The sequence below is a fragment of the Passer montanus genome, unplaced genomic scaffold (assembly GCF_014805655.1).
Source record: "Passer montanus isolate IOZ18808 unplaced genomic scaffold, ASM1480565v1 scaffold14, whole genome shotgun sequence".
Taxonomy (NCBI): Eukaryota; Metazoa; Chordata; class Aves; order Passeriformes; family Passeridae; genus Passer; species Passer montanus.
Window position 1 is genome coordinate 8,860,113 of NW_024360941.1, and position 20,176 is coordinate 8,880,288.

The following is a 20,176-nucleotide window of genomic DNA, read 5'->3' on the forward strand; positions in this document are numbered from 1 at the left end:
AACTTGAAAAGGCAGATTGGAAATATTGTGATCATGAGTACTTACCAAGCCAAAGAAAAATAAAGTACAATGTGAACAACTGAATGTGTCCATTCATTGTTGATGAGATTCTGAATATTCTGTACCAGCTAAATTAAAAAAAAAAAACTGAATAAAAAAGATCCTTTAACTTCAAAACAAATTGAAATAAAGAATGTTGCCCAAGACACAAAGTCAAATTGCACCCTAGTTACAGACAAGTCATTGGAAATGAAGCCTGAAAAATCCATACTATATCTTCTTTATTATCCAAAGTTGAACATAGAAAAATGATTGTGTGATTAGGGCAATGGACCAGAAAATTGTCAGTTCTAAGTTGAATCACTCTTTCTGCCTTGCCGTCTGTGTATGATACAGACAAAATGTCTTTCTTTCTCAGGTACATAAAATCACAATTTGTAATAAGTTCTAAGACTGTCATAATCATGAGATACAACTAACTGATTTGAAATACATATTTTGACTAATTAGTAGTCATAAGTTAAATTTTGATTCTCAATGAAAGCAACTATGCATGAAACAACATTTCCCTTTTATGCATCATAGCCATTCCTCTAGAAAACAAAAGAAAAGCTTACTCTGCTGTGTTTACTGATGTGGGAATTGTTTTTAAAAGAAAATGTTTACTGATAATTTTTTAAGTACAATTTTTTTTTCTTTGTACTTAACAGATTATTTTGGGATTACATCTCATACAGAAAGTCAAATAATGTTGTTAGTCTAATTAAAACCCTTAAAAGTTAATTAAAACACAGCAAAAATTTATATGGTTAGTCCAAGTGCTAATATTCACTGTCCAAATTATCTGATTAACACTAAACAGAACTCATTAGCAATACAAGTGTAAATTAGTGAGCAACTCATCAATATATGCCTCTGTAAGAATGAAGTCATGTTCACCCTTCTCATGACTCTCGTGGTGGTCAGGTCAGCAGCAGAGAAGGCAACCTCGAGAGTTGCAGTGAGCTGCCATCACTCCCAGCTGCTGTGGTCTTGTAACTAAAGAATCACAGAATGGGTAATGCTGGCAGGGACCACAGGGGATCATCTGGTCCAGCCTCCCTGCTACAGCAGGATCATTCCAGAGCACGTGGCACAGGATTGTATCCAGATAGTTCTTGAACATCTCCAGTAAGGGAGATTTCACAACCTCCCTGGACAATCTGTTCTGGTGCTCAGTCACCCACACAGTAAAGAAGTTCTTCCTCAAGTTCAGGTGGAACTTCCTGTGCATCAGTTTCTGCCCATTGCCTCTTGTTCCATTGCTCAGCACCACTGAGCAGAGCCTGGCACCCTAGTTCGTGTTATAGTTATTCAGGCTTAAATGATCTTAAATGTTCCCTGTTGGAGCTTTAAATTGTCATACTTTGTAAAATAGGTGATCAGATAATGAATATTACAGAATAAGCTATCATAAAACCATTTTCTAATAGTGCAGGGCACTTTGAATAGACCTTTATTAATCATAGTGAAATGACATAAGAAAATACATTATTTAGATGCACAATTTTCCCATGTTAGGCACAGCCGTAGGTACTAAGTCAGGCTGAGGTTGTGAGAGAAATTGCCTTACCTGTAGCTACATTAAATATTCCTGTGCATTGCAAGAACACATATGAGAGTTTGAGCTTGCTAATGCCACAACTAAAACTTCCTGAAACTTGTGATTTCGCAGTTTACCTGAATACACAGATTTTTTCTGGAAGTCTGCCACAAAGCAACCTATACTCTTGGATAAGAAATGAGAGTTCTCCTGTTATTATTCTGCATTTATTCAGACTTGTACCTCCAGGCTCTTTCTCATCTAGAGAAATTTTTTTATTGATATTCATCTGAAGAAACATTTTGTTGAAGTTATCATATAATTGTCACCCAGTAATAAGCTTTTTTGCTTTATCCCTGTAGAAAGTGGACCTGCATAAAATAGTTATCTCGTATTACAGAAGGTTGACATAATGGAAGCACTGCTTAAAAATTAAATTATTTCATTAGAGTAAGTGCCTGCAACCACTTTCTAGATGACACAATGCATGATAAGCCACAATTGTGGTATGAAGCAAGAAAATAACATATGCTGGAGGATAAAATGTAAGGTAATCATCACAGTTACAATTAGGCCTGGTGTTGCTGGTTGTTGTATTAAACTTGGCTGTACCTAATGGAGAGTGAAAGAGAAATAAAATTTCATCAAAATTGAAACAGTGGTTACATTTGCAAATTTAGTTTTATTTTTACTTCCCAGAATTCCATTCATATGTATAGCAGACCTGAATAATTTTTTCCATATATTTATGATAGCAGAAACAATATTTGTTTCCCTGTCAAGATGTTTTATTACCAATGTTAGGCAAATTTCTTTTATTTTTTTAATTTATTTGTATTACAATTTGTAATATATTTTGTTTATGTCATTGCAATGATTCAGAACACAGAAACTGTGTTCAGAAACAAATATTAGTATATTTCTCATGACTGTTGTTCATCTAATTTCTGAGAGAACCCACAACCACCTTGAGCTCCACTCTTGGCATTAACTGCAGACACCAGAGATATAGATTAAAAAATTAAAGAGAATAAAAGAGTCTTGTCAAAATTATCAGTGCCTTTTCAGGAGTCAGTATGACACACAGGAAAGGTTACACATATTTTACAGGACATCTTTATGAACAATTTGTAAGGGAATCACCCCAAGGTCTCGGGCACATATCCAAGATAACTAGTGTGATGAAACTTTATAAAACTTACTAATTTCTGCCTACTTTTCTTTTTTTTTACTATTGTTGTTCATTGGTAGATAAACAACTTTCTACACACAATAAGACAGAATTTTGTCTTTTGAATGGAAAAGAAATATACGTAGAAGCTGCAAATTCAACAAGTATATTTAAACAGACTTTTTTCCCTTTTTTTTTAAATTGAATGTGAATAATCACAGAACATCTACTTACTGTAGAAGCTGCAAAATTAACAAGTATATTTAAACGGACTTTTTTCCCTTTTTTTTTAATTGAATGTTAATATACAGCAACAAAGACTTTTGGGAAACTCGAATTGATTCTAATCTGTTTATATAATTCATGTATTCATACTAACATATGTTCTAAAATAGCAAATTATTTTTTTATGATATTGTAAATGAGTGAAACTGTGATTGAAAACCTTCTTGTATTTTGAATTATAAATGTTGTAAAACCATGTTTTGGTTTGACCAATTTCTACTAAACTTTATTTAATGGCTTTTTTAGGACCCCTGAAGTTTGCAGGACATTGATGTGAGGGCCCACTATTTAATTAGTAAATGGCACCTCATTGTTTGTGTATGAAAAGTTGTGCTTAGAACAATATGATAAAGCTCCATTTTCCTTAAGCATAGCTCTTAATCTGAAACAATTCTGTAAGTTTTGCTAACTTTACCATTAATATATTTAAAACTGTTGTCAGAAAAAAAATAGATTTATTTGATGGAATACAGTTTTGTTTTCTCTGAAGTTCAAGGCCTATAGATAATACAAAGCAGACAAACTGTACTGCCTTCAGAAGAAATTGGAAAACTGTGTTGTTAACTTCTCTATGGGTGTGTCTCATGCACTTAGATAATTATGTATTGCTGCTCTTTTTTTTTGTAGGAACAACTTTGGCATCAACTAAAATCCAGTGATAAATGAGAAATGAAATTCCCTATTGAAGTTCATGAAATCAGTGCTTCGCTTTTCATGTTCAGCTTTGAGCTGACTTTAAAACTTAAAAAATCATGCAGCTAACTGGTGTTATTCTTCATATTGCCTATATGTTTTCCATATGGTATTAAAGGAAAATTGTTTATCTTGTGTATTGCAAACATTTGGAACTAGTAATACTAGTAATACAGAAGGAAGCTGCCATTTTTCAATATTTTCACCTTCATCAATTTTATGTTATTGTTTTTATATGAGGGATGCATGCTAAAATAAATTCAGTTAGGATATTTTACAGCTACAGAATCAAGACCCAGTGCTGAAGAATAACTTACAAGCTACTGTTGATGGGTTGTTTTTAGGAATCTGCCCCCATAGATAGTCTGGTCTAGTATTTTTTGCATATATTTTCTGGATTCAGCATAAGAACTTTGTCCTGTCTGATCTAGAATTGAACATAATGTGTACAGCTCAGTTTTATGACAGAACTAATTGAATGGAATATTTCATGTGGAAGGGATTTGCAATAAACATCGTCCAACTGCTTTAGCTCTTCAGGGCTGACCAGCATTTAAATTACTGAGGACATTGTCCAAATGCCTCCTAAACACTGACAAGCTTGGGGAAGGAGCCTGTTCCAGCATTTGACCACCCTCTTGGAAATGCTTCCTGATGTCCAGCCTAAACCTCTCCTGGCAGAGTTCTGAACCATTCCCTTGCATCCCCCTTGCATCCTATCACTGGATATATGGAGAAGAGATCAGCTCTTCCCTCTCCACATCCTTCCTGCCATGGTTTACCCCTAGCTGGCAACAAAAAAAACTGCAAAGCCACTCACTCCCTGTGTGTGGTGTCATCAGGAGAAGACAAAAATAAAACCTCTGAAATGGGATAAGAACACTTTAATAATTGAAAAAAGTAAAATACAACAATATTAATAAAAACTATAATTATAATGATAATAATTTTAATGAAAAGGAGAAAGATTAATAAAACCCACAGAAAACTGTAGAGAGCAATGATGTCAATCCTCAGTCTCCTTTCTTCCAATCTAGAAAACCCAAAGTCCTCAGCTGCTACTTATAAGATATTCCTTCCAGAATTTCTGCCAGTTAAAAAATAAAAAAAATATCGAACTTTCTTTAGAGATTTCACACAAAGAGGAGTGATGGTGTAGATCTCCCTTTGTCCAAAGCTATGGAGAGCTTCCAACTGCCTGTAGGACCATGACAGGGTACAGATGAGGGCTGTGTGTGTTTTCCTATAACTGAGTCAATATCCATGAAGAAAGTTGCAACACTTCCAGGCGAGTGATGGAGAAAGGAGGGGACATGTGTGTGCCATCATCTGGTCACGTCCCTGTTTGGCGACGTGTCTGCCCAAGACAGGAGCAGCAAAGAGCGGAGCAGCCATCCCTGCTGTCATGGGGCAGCCACTTCTTCCTGCCTGGGGATCTCCCAGCCTGGAGACCTCACACCAAGGCTCTCCATCCTGTGTCTCACTAACAGAGAGGAGACACCCTTCCTAGCCCAGCTGTGTCACCAACCCCATTGCACCCTGAGTCACCAGCCCAACCCTCCACACTGTGGTCTGGAAGGTAGGTCTGGTGCCCGGAGCTCCTGTGTGGCCCAGCCCTTGGCTGCCTGGGGAAAAAGTGTGCCAAGTGTGCCTGATTTTACTGCTGCAGGAACCTCTCAGGAATCCCAGAGCAGGATGTGGGCTGGGCCAATCTTGTCTATCCTGCAGGATGCTGGCACTCTGGCTGAGTGCTGGAGGAGGAGGACAAGACTGTGCCATGGCCCCTGGCTGCATCCCTGTGAGGGCATCTAGCTATGACTGCTTCAGTCATAATAAGGGTTTTAACATTTGCTTTATTTTAACAAAATTTACACTTCGTGCAAGAGCTACTAGGTGAATTCTTGTTACATAGAGACTCAAAATAGTTATCTAAAACTCCCTTGCTCTTTTCAGATCTGTTGCCAGGCTGATGCAAAATTACCCCTTATTGAGAAAAAAAAAATTGTAGCTATGTGTAAAATAAATAAATATACATTTATGTCAGGATGGTGTGAAGTTACATCACATGGAGAATTAATACTTTGTTGCCTTTTCTTGAGACCAATAATTATGGAATAAAAACTTCATATTTGGGAGGTCTACTGTGACAAATGTTGTTAGCTATTTCATTTATCCCTGACAGTGTATCTCTATATTTCATAACATATACTAAGCTGCCATCTGTATTAGCAATCTAATCATGTAACAGTCTTAAACATTTTCTCTCTCTCATTTTTTGTCACTTGTTTTACACTGTTAGAGTTGACATTGGCACATTATTCCAGGGCAGAGCCCTAAACCTTGCAAACACCAGTTACTCAATTGTGTGCTCTGCTAATGGCCTTGGTCTTTCTGTATGATGCTTGTGCATTCTCTCTCTCCCCTGTGTTCTGTAATGGATATTGCTTACATTAAAAATGTGCTATAAAATGAATTTTTGCTGCTAGCTTCATATATAGAGCTGCAGCATATTATTAATTTCATATATATTAATGAAAAAACTGAGAAACCCCCAACATGACAGGATGTGTGAAATTAATACACATCAGTCAAAGAAATGCACTTTGATATGTGTTGTCATGGTTTTATTTTCCATGCCAATTGCACACCAAAGTTCAAAGGAAAGGAATATTTTGGGGATTTTTAATGTCTTCAGTCTGTGCATTGCCAGGTTTTTTATATTTATTTTAGGAAGTTCCTGTAGTTCAATCTATTGCGAAGTCACACATGTAATATAATTGGGAATTGCTAGGAAAACACCTTGAAGAGAAGAAACAAAAGAAAACAAACTTATGGGCACAGCACACCTGTGACTGAGGTATATTTCTCTCTTCACTTAGCTGGATTGACATGTGGAAAGGGCACATTCAAAAAACCAATCAACCAACTAACCAAAAAAAAAACAAAGCCCAAACCCCACACTCACAAAAAATCTCCAAAAAGAACTAAAAAACCCCAAACAAACAAAGCCCAGAGGATGCAATAAACTGATTTCTGGTACCTGAAAAAAGTTTATTTCATTTTCTTACCAGGAAAAAAGGTAGTTGAGCCACTCATGGGAGTCACTTGATTGCTCAAGGATTAAAGGAGTCACTTGAATACTCAGTGTACTCAGCTCAGTTCTTGACTTCATGTATTATTTTGGGCAAGTCATTCTCTTTAAGCAAATTTTGTTGACTGAGAGACATTCAGGTCAGAAGCAAATTTGTACATTCCCTGGAACAAAAAAAAAGTAACTTATTGAAATGTCACCAGTAAACAATATTCTGAGCCAATACTTTTCTCCTAAGATTTATGTTTAATTTAAAATTGCCACAGAATATGTTTAGTTGGGAAGCTCAAAATAAAGACTTCATAGAATTTCTGACAAGCCTGAAAAATAATAAAACAATAGCAGTGTGCCATGTGAATCAATGAGTGTCAAAAGGAAGAGAAAAACAAATCAATTAGCAAATGTTATCTTTCCTCTGATGTAGGTAGGTTTTTAATTAGACTATTTAATCAAGAAAAAATTCAGGGTAACAATTGAGCAAATGTTGTTAATCTGTTTCCTGATGTAAATCCTGAATAGTGCATCCCCTCACTTTTCTGACTCTTCTCTATATTTCCTAATGGCGTTGAAATTCTCGTTTTTAAAAATTACATAATTTAGTGTTATAATTGTGAAAAAGATGTTTGCCATTGTTCAAGCAACAGAAAGGAGATGAAGCAATAAGTACCTGATTTTGGAATGTTGAGGTATAGTCAGAGAGATTAGTTTCATGCATGTGTTTTAAAAAACAAATATAATCCAAAACCCAGATATAGACCACAACAAAAAACAACTTTGAAGTTCATAATGAAATATTTAATGTTCATGTGTGAGGTTAAAATTAAAGATGACTCAGATAATTGTACAGCATCAATATTAATGATTTGAGGAAGGAAACAGCAACAAAGTGTCATGCAATTGAAAGAAATGAATTAATGCGTGTGAGAAAATCTGAAAAAGACATATATCCTTGAGGTGTGTGTTATGTTATGAAATGCTAGTGATGTTGAATTATTATTTTATTTTCAGAATGATTTCTCTCCATCTTTCACAGGAAATTACTGAAAATTACTTTTGCATATCACCCTTAACTACATTTCTCTGTCCTGAGATGAGGGTTGGCTATTACTGGCCTCACGCATGGGCCCTGACCAAAAGTGTTACAGCAGGACTAGAGTCACTTGTCTGCCATTGCAGAGTTCCATCATCACATGTTAAAAATCTGTTGCAATAATAATTGTTGTTATTACAGTATTTTCCATTCTTCACCTTACTGCATGAATGTCATGTTTCTGCTAAAATAACAGCTACAAGTACAGATATTACCAATGTCAGTAGGCAAGAATGGAACATCCTGTTTGCGGCTTTTCTGCAGCACCCTTCTTTTATTTATTCTGTAATATGTTGTAGGAGTCTCACTTTTTTGAGCAAAGCTGTTTCAACACAAATGATAAAGTCCTTATAGCACAATATATTTTTTTCTAGGTATTTAAATTGTATATATATCTAACTTCTTTCTCCATTATGTAATTTTTAAATGATTTTTTTTCTCTGTGTGGGGAATTACTGACAAAGTTCTATAGAACATATTTTCAGGGTGCAGCAGGAAAAAAAAGAAATAAAAGAAAATAATTCTGTTCTCAGTGACCATCTTCATGGTCCCTTATGACGACAGTAGTTGTCACACTGTTTGGAGTAGCTTTCTTTATGAACTATCAGTGGAATTAATATAGCAAGCAATTAATTCTGAAATAATGAGGGAAGAATAAAAACACAGTAAAAATATACTAAACTGCAATTTACTGCAAATTACCGGAATAAAAATATAGAAACATTTTCTGGTAATTCAGCAACTGTTAGTTGGGTTACTGCTGCCCCTGGGTAAACTGACATTTTCATATGCACTAATTAGCAAAGAGGTCAAATAAAATCTCAAATGAAATAGTTAATTTGTGGCATTTTCCTCTATGGAGGAACTAATCTCAAGTTCTGGAATAAGTGCAAAGTAAAACCCTAGGTGTCCTATCCACCAGGACTGGCATTATCTACAGCTAATTAACTGCAAACAAAGTGGAGAAAAATAAATCTGTAGATTTTAAAAATTATTTTTATTGTTTGATGAAAGCTGTGAAGTATCTTTATCTCAAAGCAGGAGATGATGTTGTAATGCACACAGAAGCACACTTGGTTTTGGTTATGATGAAATGCTGGAGTGTGTGGCAGCAGTGCAAGGGCTGCCCTGGTGAAATAACAGAGCCCAAATCTCCTGCACTCGTGTGGAAGCTGAGCCAGCAGCTCTGCTGGGCTGACGACAGCAGTGAGCTCGTTTGCTAATTAGTGCATAGAGAAATACCTACTTAAACTGGAGTCCTAGTGATTTGAGACAGCTGAAGTACCTGAAGAAATTACAATCTGTATTTCCAAGCCAGTCACAACCTCAGTTCTTGTTTAAACCACAGATTTGTCCAGTTAAAATTTCCAGCTGCTGCAAACGTAATTTTATCTGCATGAAAAATGGCAGGAAAAATGACTGAGTATTCAGCAATAGCATCATCCATTCCCTCAGAATCAGCATCTAGAACACAAGTGCTCAAGATCATGCATGTTTATACATGTAAATTATGCTAAATTACTGCATCCAAAGGCTGCTGATAAGATGAGCAAAGTTGCTAGTCAGTAAAAGATGAGTAAAGATGCTACAAGTTTCTGTGGAATTAATTTTGAAAAATACTATTTATATCTCCTCAAAATATTTTAAAGAGGCACACATCTTAAATATTCACTGAAGCAAATTTTCATTTTACTTTCAGTAAAATAAATTCATATTGCTACAAAAGAATCAGGTACCTTTCTTTGCAAATTATCCTATGTGTAAATTTTATCTTTACAAATTCTTAAGTACTCTTTCTTTCGTATTTTTCACCACCTAATTTTTTCCATTCACTTTTTATTGATGGATATGTTTTCCAGTGCATAATGATGCACTTTTATATATTCATACATCATGCATTATTGCAGTTGCCTGTTTGAAAATATTAAGGTTTCATAAAGATGAACTTGGCAGGATATTTATCCACATAAAAGTTAAAATAAAACCTTTTTTAATTCAAATAAAGGCAGAAAGAAAGGTATTTGTCAATAAAAGTTAGTAAGAGTTTTTATGTAAACAGCTGGAGAAAGTAAAATTTTTGAAATCCACTATTTTTAAATCCCTATATTGCCATTTTTCATTTTATTCTCCACAAAGAAATAATCTCAGGCAAAATCAGTAATAAATTCAAACTGTCATCTGATACTTTTGAAATACTCTGAATCAAACTAAACTATGTTTTTCCCCAAAATAAAAGCAATTCTTTGCTTCTTACTAAAGGTTCCATGAAAACTAAACCCAGTTTCTCCTTTTGTGAATTCAGGTGGTATTCCCTTCACAGGGGCTTGCAATTGCGGGTTCTTGAGCAGTGTGAATGATAAATGCAATTAATGTTTTGATTCTTGGTGCTGTGTGCTTGTGTTGCACTTGCTTATTGTCTCTTTTTATTTCAAAGCATGTGATATTTCATATCATGACCTATCTGTCCATATAATTTGTCAGTAGGCAGAATACTATGTCATATTTATAGTACATATACGGCTGACTGTGTTGTCATTTTTTACTATTTGTGTGGTGTAGTTTAGCCCCCTCTGAAATAATGGAAAATATTTTCTCAATGTCAATTGCTGAAGCACAGATATGCTTTGAAATTTCTGAGTTACTGGAAAAATTCTTCAGGCCTCATTGATTTTATTTCTGTTCAAATGTGTTATGAGCAGGAATGAATCCTTGAATCTGTACTGTGCCATGTGCACTGGAAAAAAGGGTCTTACAGTCCTTCAGCTCTTGTTCAGCTTTCAACTCCTGTTGCTTTCCTTAAAGATCATTCTGGTTTTGTTCAGGATACAAAAGGCATTCATTCACAGAAACATTTAGTGGGCCTACAGATGTTTTTAAATCCTCATTATCATTTAAAATGAATAAATGTATACAAAAGAAAATCACTGTTGGTTGCTGACATGTAAACAATAACTTGAACAGAAAAAAGAAATAAAACAGAGCCCTATATGACTCAATTTTTTAAAAAAGATTGTTGAAAAATATTCTATAAAATAATGTTTAGATCTCACATGATGAAACACAAGCCTTGACATTTGATAACTCTTTTTCATAGAGAAGGACATAAGTGACATTTCAAAATTATCCCTCATCTAAATGTCTGATGTTTTTAACTTAGAACTGTAGACAGCATTTCATTGTCTAGGTCATGGTTTATCACTAAATGTTCCAATCAGTAAACCAACTTCAAATCAGAGCATCACAGACCTAAAAGAAAAGACAATCACTTACCTTTGTTTTAAAACCATATTTTGTTATCTCTTGTATTGATATTCAAAAGTATTGTCTATGAACTTGACATAGATAAAATACTGAATCTTGATTGCTTAGAGAATGATTGCTCCTCATGAGAAACATGTAACTACAAAAGGGTTAAATGAAATTCTTTCCTCTAGAGTCAGGATGTAAAAATGTAACTAAAAATAAAAGCTGTTTCAGCTTTTGAGGACAGGAGGAGCAGAAGAGAGTGTTAGTCCATCCAAAAATAGTCTCCCTATATCTACAGATATAGAGAAAAGGCATAGTTCTACATGAAAAAAAGGTTTTCAAAGCGAAATGGAAAGTTATCTGTAAAAGCTAAACCTTTTACTCCAATATATTTGACTGACAGGATTGTATGAACAGTAAAGGTCTGCCTTTCAATATGTAGCTAGTTCTAAAATACCCACAAGAGATGTTTTCTTTTGAGATGGTCTATTCTCTTGTGGATTTGTACTTCAGATAACCTCCTGCTGTCCTGAGGAAATTGCATGTGAGTGGTGCTACCCCTCAGAATTGGAAACATGTTTATAACAGCAGTATATCTGGGTACAGAAATTATTTTGCAATATTTTCATCTGCAAGCTCTTGTTGTTTTCAGTTGTGTAGGGTGGTTCTGCTGTTGCTGTGCTGGGCATGTAAAGTAATGCAGTGTGACTGATACAAGCTGATGTTACACTTCACAGCACAATGGTTCATAATGTGTTATGTCAATGAGGGCATTTAATAAAAAAAAAAAGGAATTCTCCAGACAGAGCTGATAGAAGAATCCAAGAGTAATTTCCCTTCTCTCTTCCTCCCTTTCCTGCAAAAACAAAAAAACCAAAAAACCCAAAACAAAACAAACAAACAAAACCCCCCCAAAAAACAACAACAACTAAAAACAAACAAACAAACAAAACCAAAACAAACAAAAAACCCCCACCAAAACAAAAAAAACCACAAAACCTGACTCTGAAAGCAGAGGCCAATTTTTATTTGATACACAAAAATAACTTTTGGAGAATGCATAGCAGTTGGTGGTTGCATTATATACTTAGAGCTGAATTAAGAAGGGGGAATAACTTTTATTTAAAAACCTGTCTTTGTCTTTACAGAATTAACATAGTTTCACACATGTGATCTCTACTGCCTTTCAAAGCCATGTGCTTTTAGAGGACTCAAATTAGAGTACTTTAATGTACTTCTAGTCTACATAATGTTTATAAGCATTTTCAGTTTGTAAGGCAACATGTTATTTCAATTCCAAACAGAAATATTTATTTTATGAACTGTCTGAGGTTTCTCTTCATTGTATATTCCTTTTATTTTAATTTTTTAAATTTTTTCTGTTTTTCAAGGTGTACTTTTTATTTGTTCTCATACAAATACTCTTGAAGATCATATAACATACAGAAACTAGAACCATGTTTTCCTCATATGAGCTTCTTGAATATTCTTTTTTTTAATGGGATCCTCCTAAAATTTGGAAATCTTTCCATATTATTTTAAAATTAAGTCCTTACAATAAAAAAACCCAAACCACACTCCCCTCACTTTCTCCAAAAAACCTCAACCCAAAAACCTCTCTCACACACACACTCACACACACACAAACAAATTAAAACACAAAAAGAAAAAAGTATTTCTTGGACTAGATAAACTTAATTTGGCCTAAAATTATCAACTGATGAATTGATAAATTGTTAAATTTGATAAATTATTTTTATACCGCATCTTACAAATTAAGCAAAAGGAAATTCAGAAATTGATGAAACTCCAGCATTTAGAAAAACAATGGTGGAGGGATTAAAAATTAATCTTAAAATTTGTGAGTGTGTTTCAACTTCCCAAGGATTATTCACTCAAATCAGGTCATCCTCTAGGACATATTGCTTGTGATCTCTACCTCTATAAAACATTTTTCATCCCCTTATAGTTGTAGGTTTGACCGTCATGTGAGAACTCAACCAGGAGGGAGCTCCCAAAATAATGCAGAAGTTTCCTGTTGGAGTGGTGCTGTACTTTTTAAGTTTCTGGAAACCCTGGTTGTAAAGATATTCATCTTCTGTAACATATTTTTATCTTTTCAAACATGCTGATCTTACCAATGAAATATTGTAATTGGTATATTTTGTTGTTACTTTGAACATGATCCAGTGTCAACTGTTCCACATAGTCAAGGATTAAATGATCACATTTACACTGTATTTTATATCTACTTTCTGGTAAACTGAAAGGAGAAACTAGCAGAAAGGATAAGTAAGTAATTTATTAACTGAAAAATCTGTTTCCTCAGAATAGAACCTGATTTTGCTTTCAGCTGCCAAATTTTCTATTTTAAAAATCAAGAGGAAAAAAGTTATATTTTTCCTTAATGTAAAAGATTATTTTAGTGTATTTATATGTGCTTGGTTTTTTGTATTGTTTTTTTCCCAGAAAAATGCCATTCTGTACAGTCCCACAACATTACTTGAAACACTAAATTACAATTATCAGAGACAACAAATATGTCATATCAAGAAAACAAAATCTGATTAGAAAAGCTCACATATTTAAATATATTAGTAAAGATTTAAAATTAGTGGGGACTTTTTAATTAGATAAAACTGCAGTAAGTTTAGCAGATTTTAAAAGTGGATGAAATATGAATCATATAGTGAGACAACTTCTACAGGTGAGTCCTCAGTTAGTCATGCCAGTGTTGACGTAACTCCATCCTGTAGTCTCTCTTTCAGTGTTGTTTACTCATAAAGGTTTTATCTCCTGCTGGGAGACACCACCCAGTGGTTAACTGACTGCTCAGAAACATATTATTGATATCATGAATGCATTTTCACGTATATAAAATTCAGCATAGGCTCTTTATTTTAGCACCTTGTCCCCTCTACTTTGTTGCCCCATTCCCAGCACTCTGGGAATGCCCATTCCTCTCACTTCCTTTGCAAAGTTTTCTTTGGAGCACGTTGTGCTGCGGAGTCCCAGGTGGTGGAGAGTTCTGCTGCGTCCTGCAGGGCTCTGCTGCCTCTGTCCTCCACAGAGCCCTGCTATCCAGTGGCAAAGAGCTGACCTTCGCTTCTCTCTGCATGCTTTTGCTCTTTACTTCTAAGCTTCCCTGAAAATACTCTGTTTTTTAAAATTTCCATCTAGAAAATGCACTTAGCTGGCACTGGATTTGTTTGAAGTGTGGCATATCCTGCTACAGTAACAGCAACAAATAACTTAGGCTAATTTTACTTATGGAAAAAACAAAGTTTTGGATCTTTTCAGTATAAATCCTACTTTTTCCTACTTCCTGCAGCAGTAAAAGCTGGTAGAGAAATAATAATGGGGGTTTTTTTTGTTCTTTAGATTCATAATACCTATAAGCCACAGCATTTTACCAATCTCATTTATTTGGTGTTTTTTATCCAAAAGAGGATGCAAAATTGTGCTAAAAATTTCACATTAAGGTATACTCTTACACTTCTATAATAAAAGCACTAATTTACTATTATTTTGATCTTACCAATGAAATATTGTAATTGGTATATTTTGTTGTTACTTTGAACATGATCCAGTGTCAACTGTTCCACATAGTCAAGGATTAAATGATCACATTTACACTGTATTTTATATCTAATTTCTGGTAAACTGAAAGGAGAAACTAGCAGAAAGGATAAGTAAGTAATTTATTAACTGAAAAATCTGTTTCCTCAGAATAGAACCTGATTTTGCTTTCAGCTGCCAAATTTTCTATTTTAAAAATCAAGAGGAAAAAAGTTATATTTTTCCTTAATGTAAAAGATTATTTTAGTGTATTTATATGTGCTTGGTTTTTTGTATTGTTTTTTCCCCAGAAAAATGCCATTCTGTACAGTCCCACAACATTACTTGAAACACTAAATTACAATTATCAGAGACAACAAATATGTCATATCAAGAAAACAAAATCTGATTAGAAAAGCTCACATATTTAAATATATTAGTAAAGATTTAAAATTAGTGGGGACTTTTTAATTAGATAAAACTGCAGTAAGTTTAGCAGATTTTAAAAGTGGATGAAATATGAATCATATAGTGAGACAACTTCTACAGGTGAGTCCTCAGTTAGTCATGCCAGTGTTGACGTAACTCCATCCTGTAGTCTCTCTTTCAGTGTTGTTTACTCATAAAGGTTTTATCTCCTGCTGGGAGACACCACCCAGTGGTTAACTGACTGCTCAGAAACATATTATTGATATCATGAATGCATTTTCACGTATATAAAATTCAGCATAGGCTCTTTATTTTAGCACCTTGTCCCCTCTACTTTGTTGCCCCATTCCCAGCACTCTGGGAATGCCCATTCCTCTCACTTCCTTTGCAAAGTTTTCTTTGGAGCACGTTGTGCTGTGGAGTCCCAGGTGGTGGAGAGTTCTGCTGCCTCCTGCAGGACTCTGCTGCCTCTGTCCTCCACAGAGCCCTGCTATCCAGTGGCAAAGAGCTGACCTTCGCTTCTCTCTGCATGCTTTTGCTCTTTACTTCTAAGCTTCCCTGAAAATACTCTGTTTTTTAAAATTTCCATCTAGAAAATGCACTTAGCTGGCACTGGATTTGTTTGAAGTGTGGCATATCCTGCTACAGTAACAGCAACAAATAACTTAGGCTAATTTTACTTATGGAAAAAACAAAGTTTTGGATCTTTTCAGTATAAATCCTACTTTTTCCTACTTCCTGCAGCAGTAAAAGCTGGTAGAGAAATAATAATGGGGGTTTTTTTTGTTCTTTAGATTCATAATACCTATAAGCCACAGCATTTTACCAATCTCATTTATTTGGTGTTTTTTATCCAAAAGAGGATGCAAAATTGTGCTAAAAATTTCACATTAAGGTATACTCTTACACTTCTATAATAAAAGCACTAATTTACTATTATTTTGTAAAATAGAGATTTGGAAGGCCTGCACAGGGTTCAGCTGTGGGGTTCAGGGTTAATCCCCTTGGGGTTCATCCCCTTGGGATGGCCTTTGCAGCTACAGTATGCCTGGAACCCTGGGCTTTGTGGTTTTCAAAACTCTAAACCTAACTCTAGCCCTAGGCAGGAAAAGCAGCCTAGGGTTAGGGTTGGTTCCAGGAAAAAAACAGTGGAGGAAGGCATGTTGTGGCAGTTTTGTGTTCCCCTTGGGATGCCCTTTGCAGCTGCAGTGTGCCTGGAGCCCTGGGTTCTGTGGTTTTTAAAACCCTAACCCTAGCCCTAACCCTAACCCTAGTTCAAGGCAGGAAAAGAGCCAAGGTGTAAGGCTGGTTCCATGGGAAATGCTGCAGAGGTTGGCATGTTGTGGCAGTTTTGTGTTCCTCTAGGGATGCTCTTTACAGCTCCAGTGTGCATGGAGCCCTGGGCTCTGTGGTATCCAAAACCCTAACCCTAGCCCTAACCCTAACCCTAGTCCTCGGCAGGAAAACAGTCCAGTGGTAAGGCTGGTTCTAAGGGAAAGCTGCAGAGGATGGCATGTTGTGGCAGTTTTGTGTTCCTCTAGGGATGCCCTTTACAGCTGCAGTGTCTTGTCTCAGCTGAGACCCCATGTGTGAGGAAACGAGGCTTGACTCCATTTTGATCCGAAGGCTGATTTATTATGTTATATATTATATTAAAATACTACATTCAAACTATACTAAAAGAACAGAGAGAAGAAGATCAGAAGGCTACCAAGACAAGAATAGAATAGGAAAGCATAAGAAAAATCCTGTGACTGCTCACAGCCTTGGCACAGGTGGCTGTGATTGGTCGCTAATTGAAAACAATCCACATGAACCAATGGAAGATGCACCTGTGGCATTCCACAGCAGCAGACAGTTATTGTTTACATTTCTTTCCTGAGGCTCTCAGCTCCTCAGGACAGGAAAAATCCTAGCAGAGGATTTTTCATAAGATATCATGGCTACAGCAGTGTGCCTGGAGCCCTGGGTTCTGTGGTTTCCGAAACCCTAACCCTAGCCCTAACCCTAACCCTAGCCCTAGGCAGGAGAAGAATCCGAGGGCATGGGCTGGTTGCTAGGAAAAAGCTGTGAAGGAAGGCATGTTATGGCAGTTTTGTGTTCCTCTAGGGATGCCCTTAGCAGCTGCAGTGTGCCTCAAGACCTGGGCTTCGTGGTTTTCAAAACCCTAACCCTAGCCCTAACCCTAAACCTAACCCTAACCCTAGGCAGGAAAAGTTGCCTGGGGCTAGGCTGGTTCCAGGGAAAAAGCAGTGAATGAAGGCATGTTGTGGCAGTTTTGTGTTCTGCTAGGGATGCCCTTTGCAGCTGCACTTTGCCTGGAACTCTGGGCTTTGTGGTTTTCAAAACCTAACTACCACTACTTTTCCCAAGCTGTTTTGCCTCACCACCTGTTCTTGTGCATCTCTTCATCCGTGGGCCAAGGACACAGTTTAATTGGAATAGCAACTCCCCTCATTCTCTGTCTCGGTCAAATTAATCTCAATGTGACCTTTAGCTCAGAGCCAGCTTGTTACAAAGCTCCCAACAGGCTTGTTTAGGGTCCCAGTCACAGGTTTGGCATGTGACCCTAGAGAGATCCAAACTAGGGACCACTGTGAATATGCAGATACCACAAATGAGTGTCAGTGCACAGTCTCCATTCCCTAGGGAACATATCTTGGCTAAATTCCTAGATAGTTGCTGCAAGCAGATATCTGAATTAAATTGGAAATAATCCAAAATTTCAAAAGACAAAAGACCAAAAATATGATGTAGAGTAAGTACTGTCTCTTTTCTGTGGCTACATGTGCTAATGGAAATAAAATATTACTGATGTACTGCTGTAGTGTTGGTGATTCAGAAAAGGCAAGGAAGAATAAAACATAGTTTAGTTTTTGGGTTTTTCTTTTTTAATGTGGGCCATCAAACCCACTGTTGCTGTGAGCTAGCCATCTGGAGGGCTGCTGGGGAAGGACTCATGCTGTGTTACAAGTGCCAAGTCTGGTAGTTACATGCTGTAGTACAGAATAGTTCTTAGACAGGCAAGTGCTTTCATACAGAACACATCACAGGAACTGTAGTTATTACTGGAATGTAATATTAAAACCAACATGAAAACTGACTAAAGGTTAAAGCATTTGCTATTGCAAATCTTTTACAGTTAGCATATAGTCCTCTTGGGGTGAGAGTGATGGAGATAGGAGCAAGTGTTGTAACATGAGATCTGACATAATATGATTTATTCATGTGTTTGAACACTGGGTTATGTTATCTGCTTGATTCCTCATTTAAAAAAGAAGTTATTACAACTGAATTTTAGCCACAGACATAAAAAAGAGGGAGTCATCCTGAAAAAGACTAGAAAACAGTTCACCGGTATTTGAGTTCCTGTTGTGAAATTTCTTCTTTGCTTTTGCATACAAAGGAACATAATAAAAGATGTTGACGTGAAAATAACCCTAAGAGCTCAATTGTCTGTTCTCTGAAAGCAGGAGACTAAGGAAAATTTCTTTTGAGGATGCATGGAGGATATGAAAGGAAATTTAAGACATCATAATTCTGTCACAGCTGGAAGAGGCGAACTCCTCCAGGAAGCTACTTCATGATTGCAGCTTAATTTTATATTAAAAAGTTCAAATATGTAAGATGATTAAAACCTCCAGTGGTTTAAGATTTTATTTTGGGAGACTTCAGATACTGAAGAAAACTGAGCACACTCTACCTTAGAAACTGAGGGTACTTTTCTTTGCTTAGGTTATTGAAGTAGAAAACATCTACAGCTGAAAGGATTGAAGAATGACATTGTGGCTCTGTTCCTCATTTTGAAATGTCAAGACTCTCAGCATTTGCCCTCAGTCACAGCTGAGCTGGTGTTAAATGCTCTTAGGTATGATCATGAAGAAAGCTTCAAGCACCGTGTCTAGATCTAATATAAGACTTTAACATATTTAAGTATACCCTTCATTAAAAAAAATTATTTGCTTTTAATCATTGTTTGCATAAATGAAATTCTATAGGTATATTTTCAGTAACCTAATTTACATAGGCTGGAATACCTAATCAGTTTAATCCATATTATTCTGGTGGGGAAACTTAATTTATCCATATACTTCTATTGTTGACATCTTTTTCTTTGAGAGCTATGCAAAATCAGAATAATAGTTGTTGCAGACCTTTGTTTGCTTATAGTGAAATAGTTTTTTGGGGTGAGAAGAGATCTCTGTTATTGTGCCTTCCATTTTGGAAAATGGAAATTCTTTCAGAGTTAATTCATAGACAGACTGTAATAAAAAATAATATAGCAGTTTTAATTAGAACAATATCTTTATTAACTAAAAATTTAAGCAATGCTTCATAAACACTTTATAGAGTGTTTAAACAAAACACATGTTTCTCCACTTAAGGCTAACCTATTATTTTATAATCACTGTCTTTTTTTTCTTCCCCTAAGATTCTACTTCAAAAATTTGAGTTGTTCTCGTAGGGTATGACCCTGTGGTGCCAGTAGGACACAATGAAAGGAAGTGACATTTATGCAAGAGAAATAGACTGTGTTTCATAGGGAAATTATTCTTAATGAAATTTAAAAAAATAAATAGGGCAATCTAATAGTTTTCTGAAAAAATATTAAAAGTTACAAAAATTGAGAAAAAAACTGCTAGAGAAAGAGGAACAGAGACTAATCATTAACTTCCTGCCTGTGATTTACCTTGGAATAATTTGCTTAGGTAGGAAACTAATCAGGTTCTACTTTTAATGAAAAATGAAGGCTGAGATTTTGGCTGGAGGACCTCAAAGAAGTATTTTTTTAAGGACATGATGCATGTCAGTTATAAAGCGAAAAGAGGAAGGAAAAGGCTGTCTATCTAAATGAGATTTTATATAATGTGGAAAACTAAATGGTAGTGCCCACAGAGAGAAACGTGACAGCTCACCAGTGCCAGCACCACCTCCCAGCACCTTGCCTTCTCAGGACTCCTCTCTCATCTCTTCTGAAAGCAACGATGAAAAAGTTGAGAGAGGTCTTCCAGTTGGCAAGGGGATTGTGCC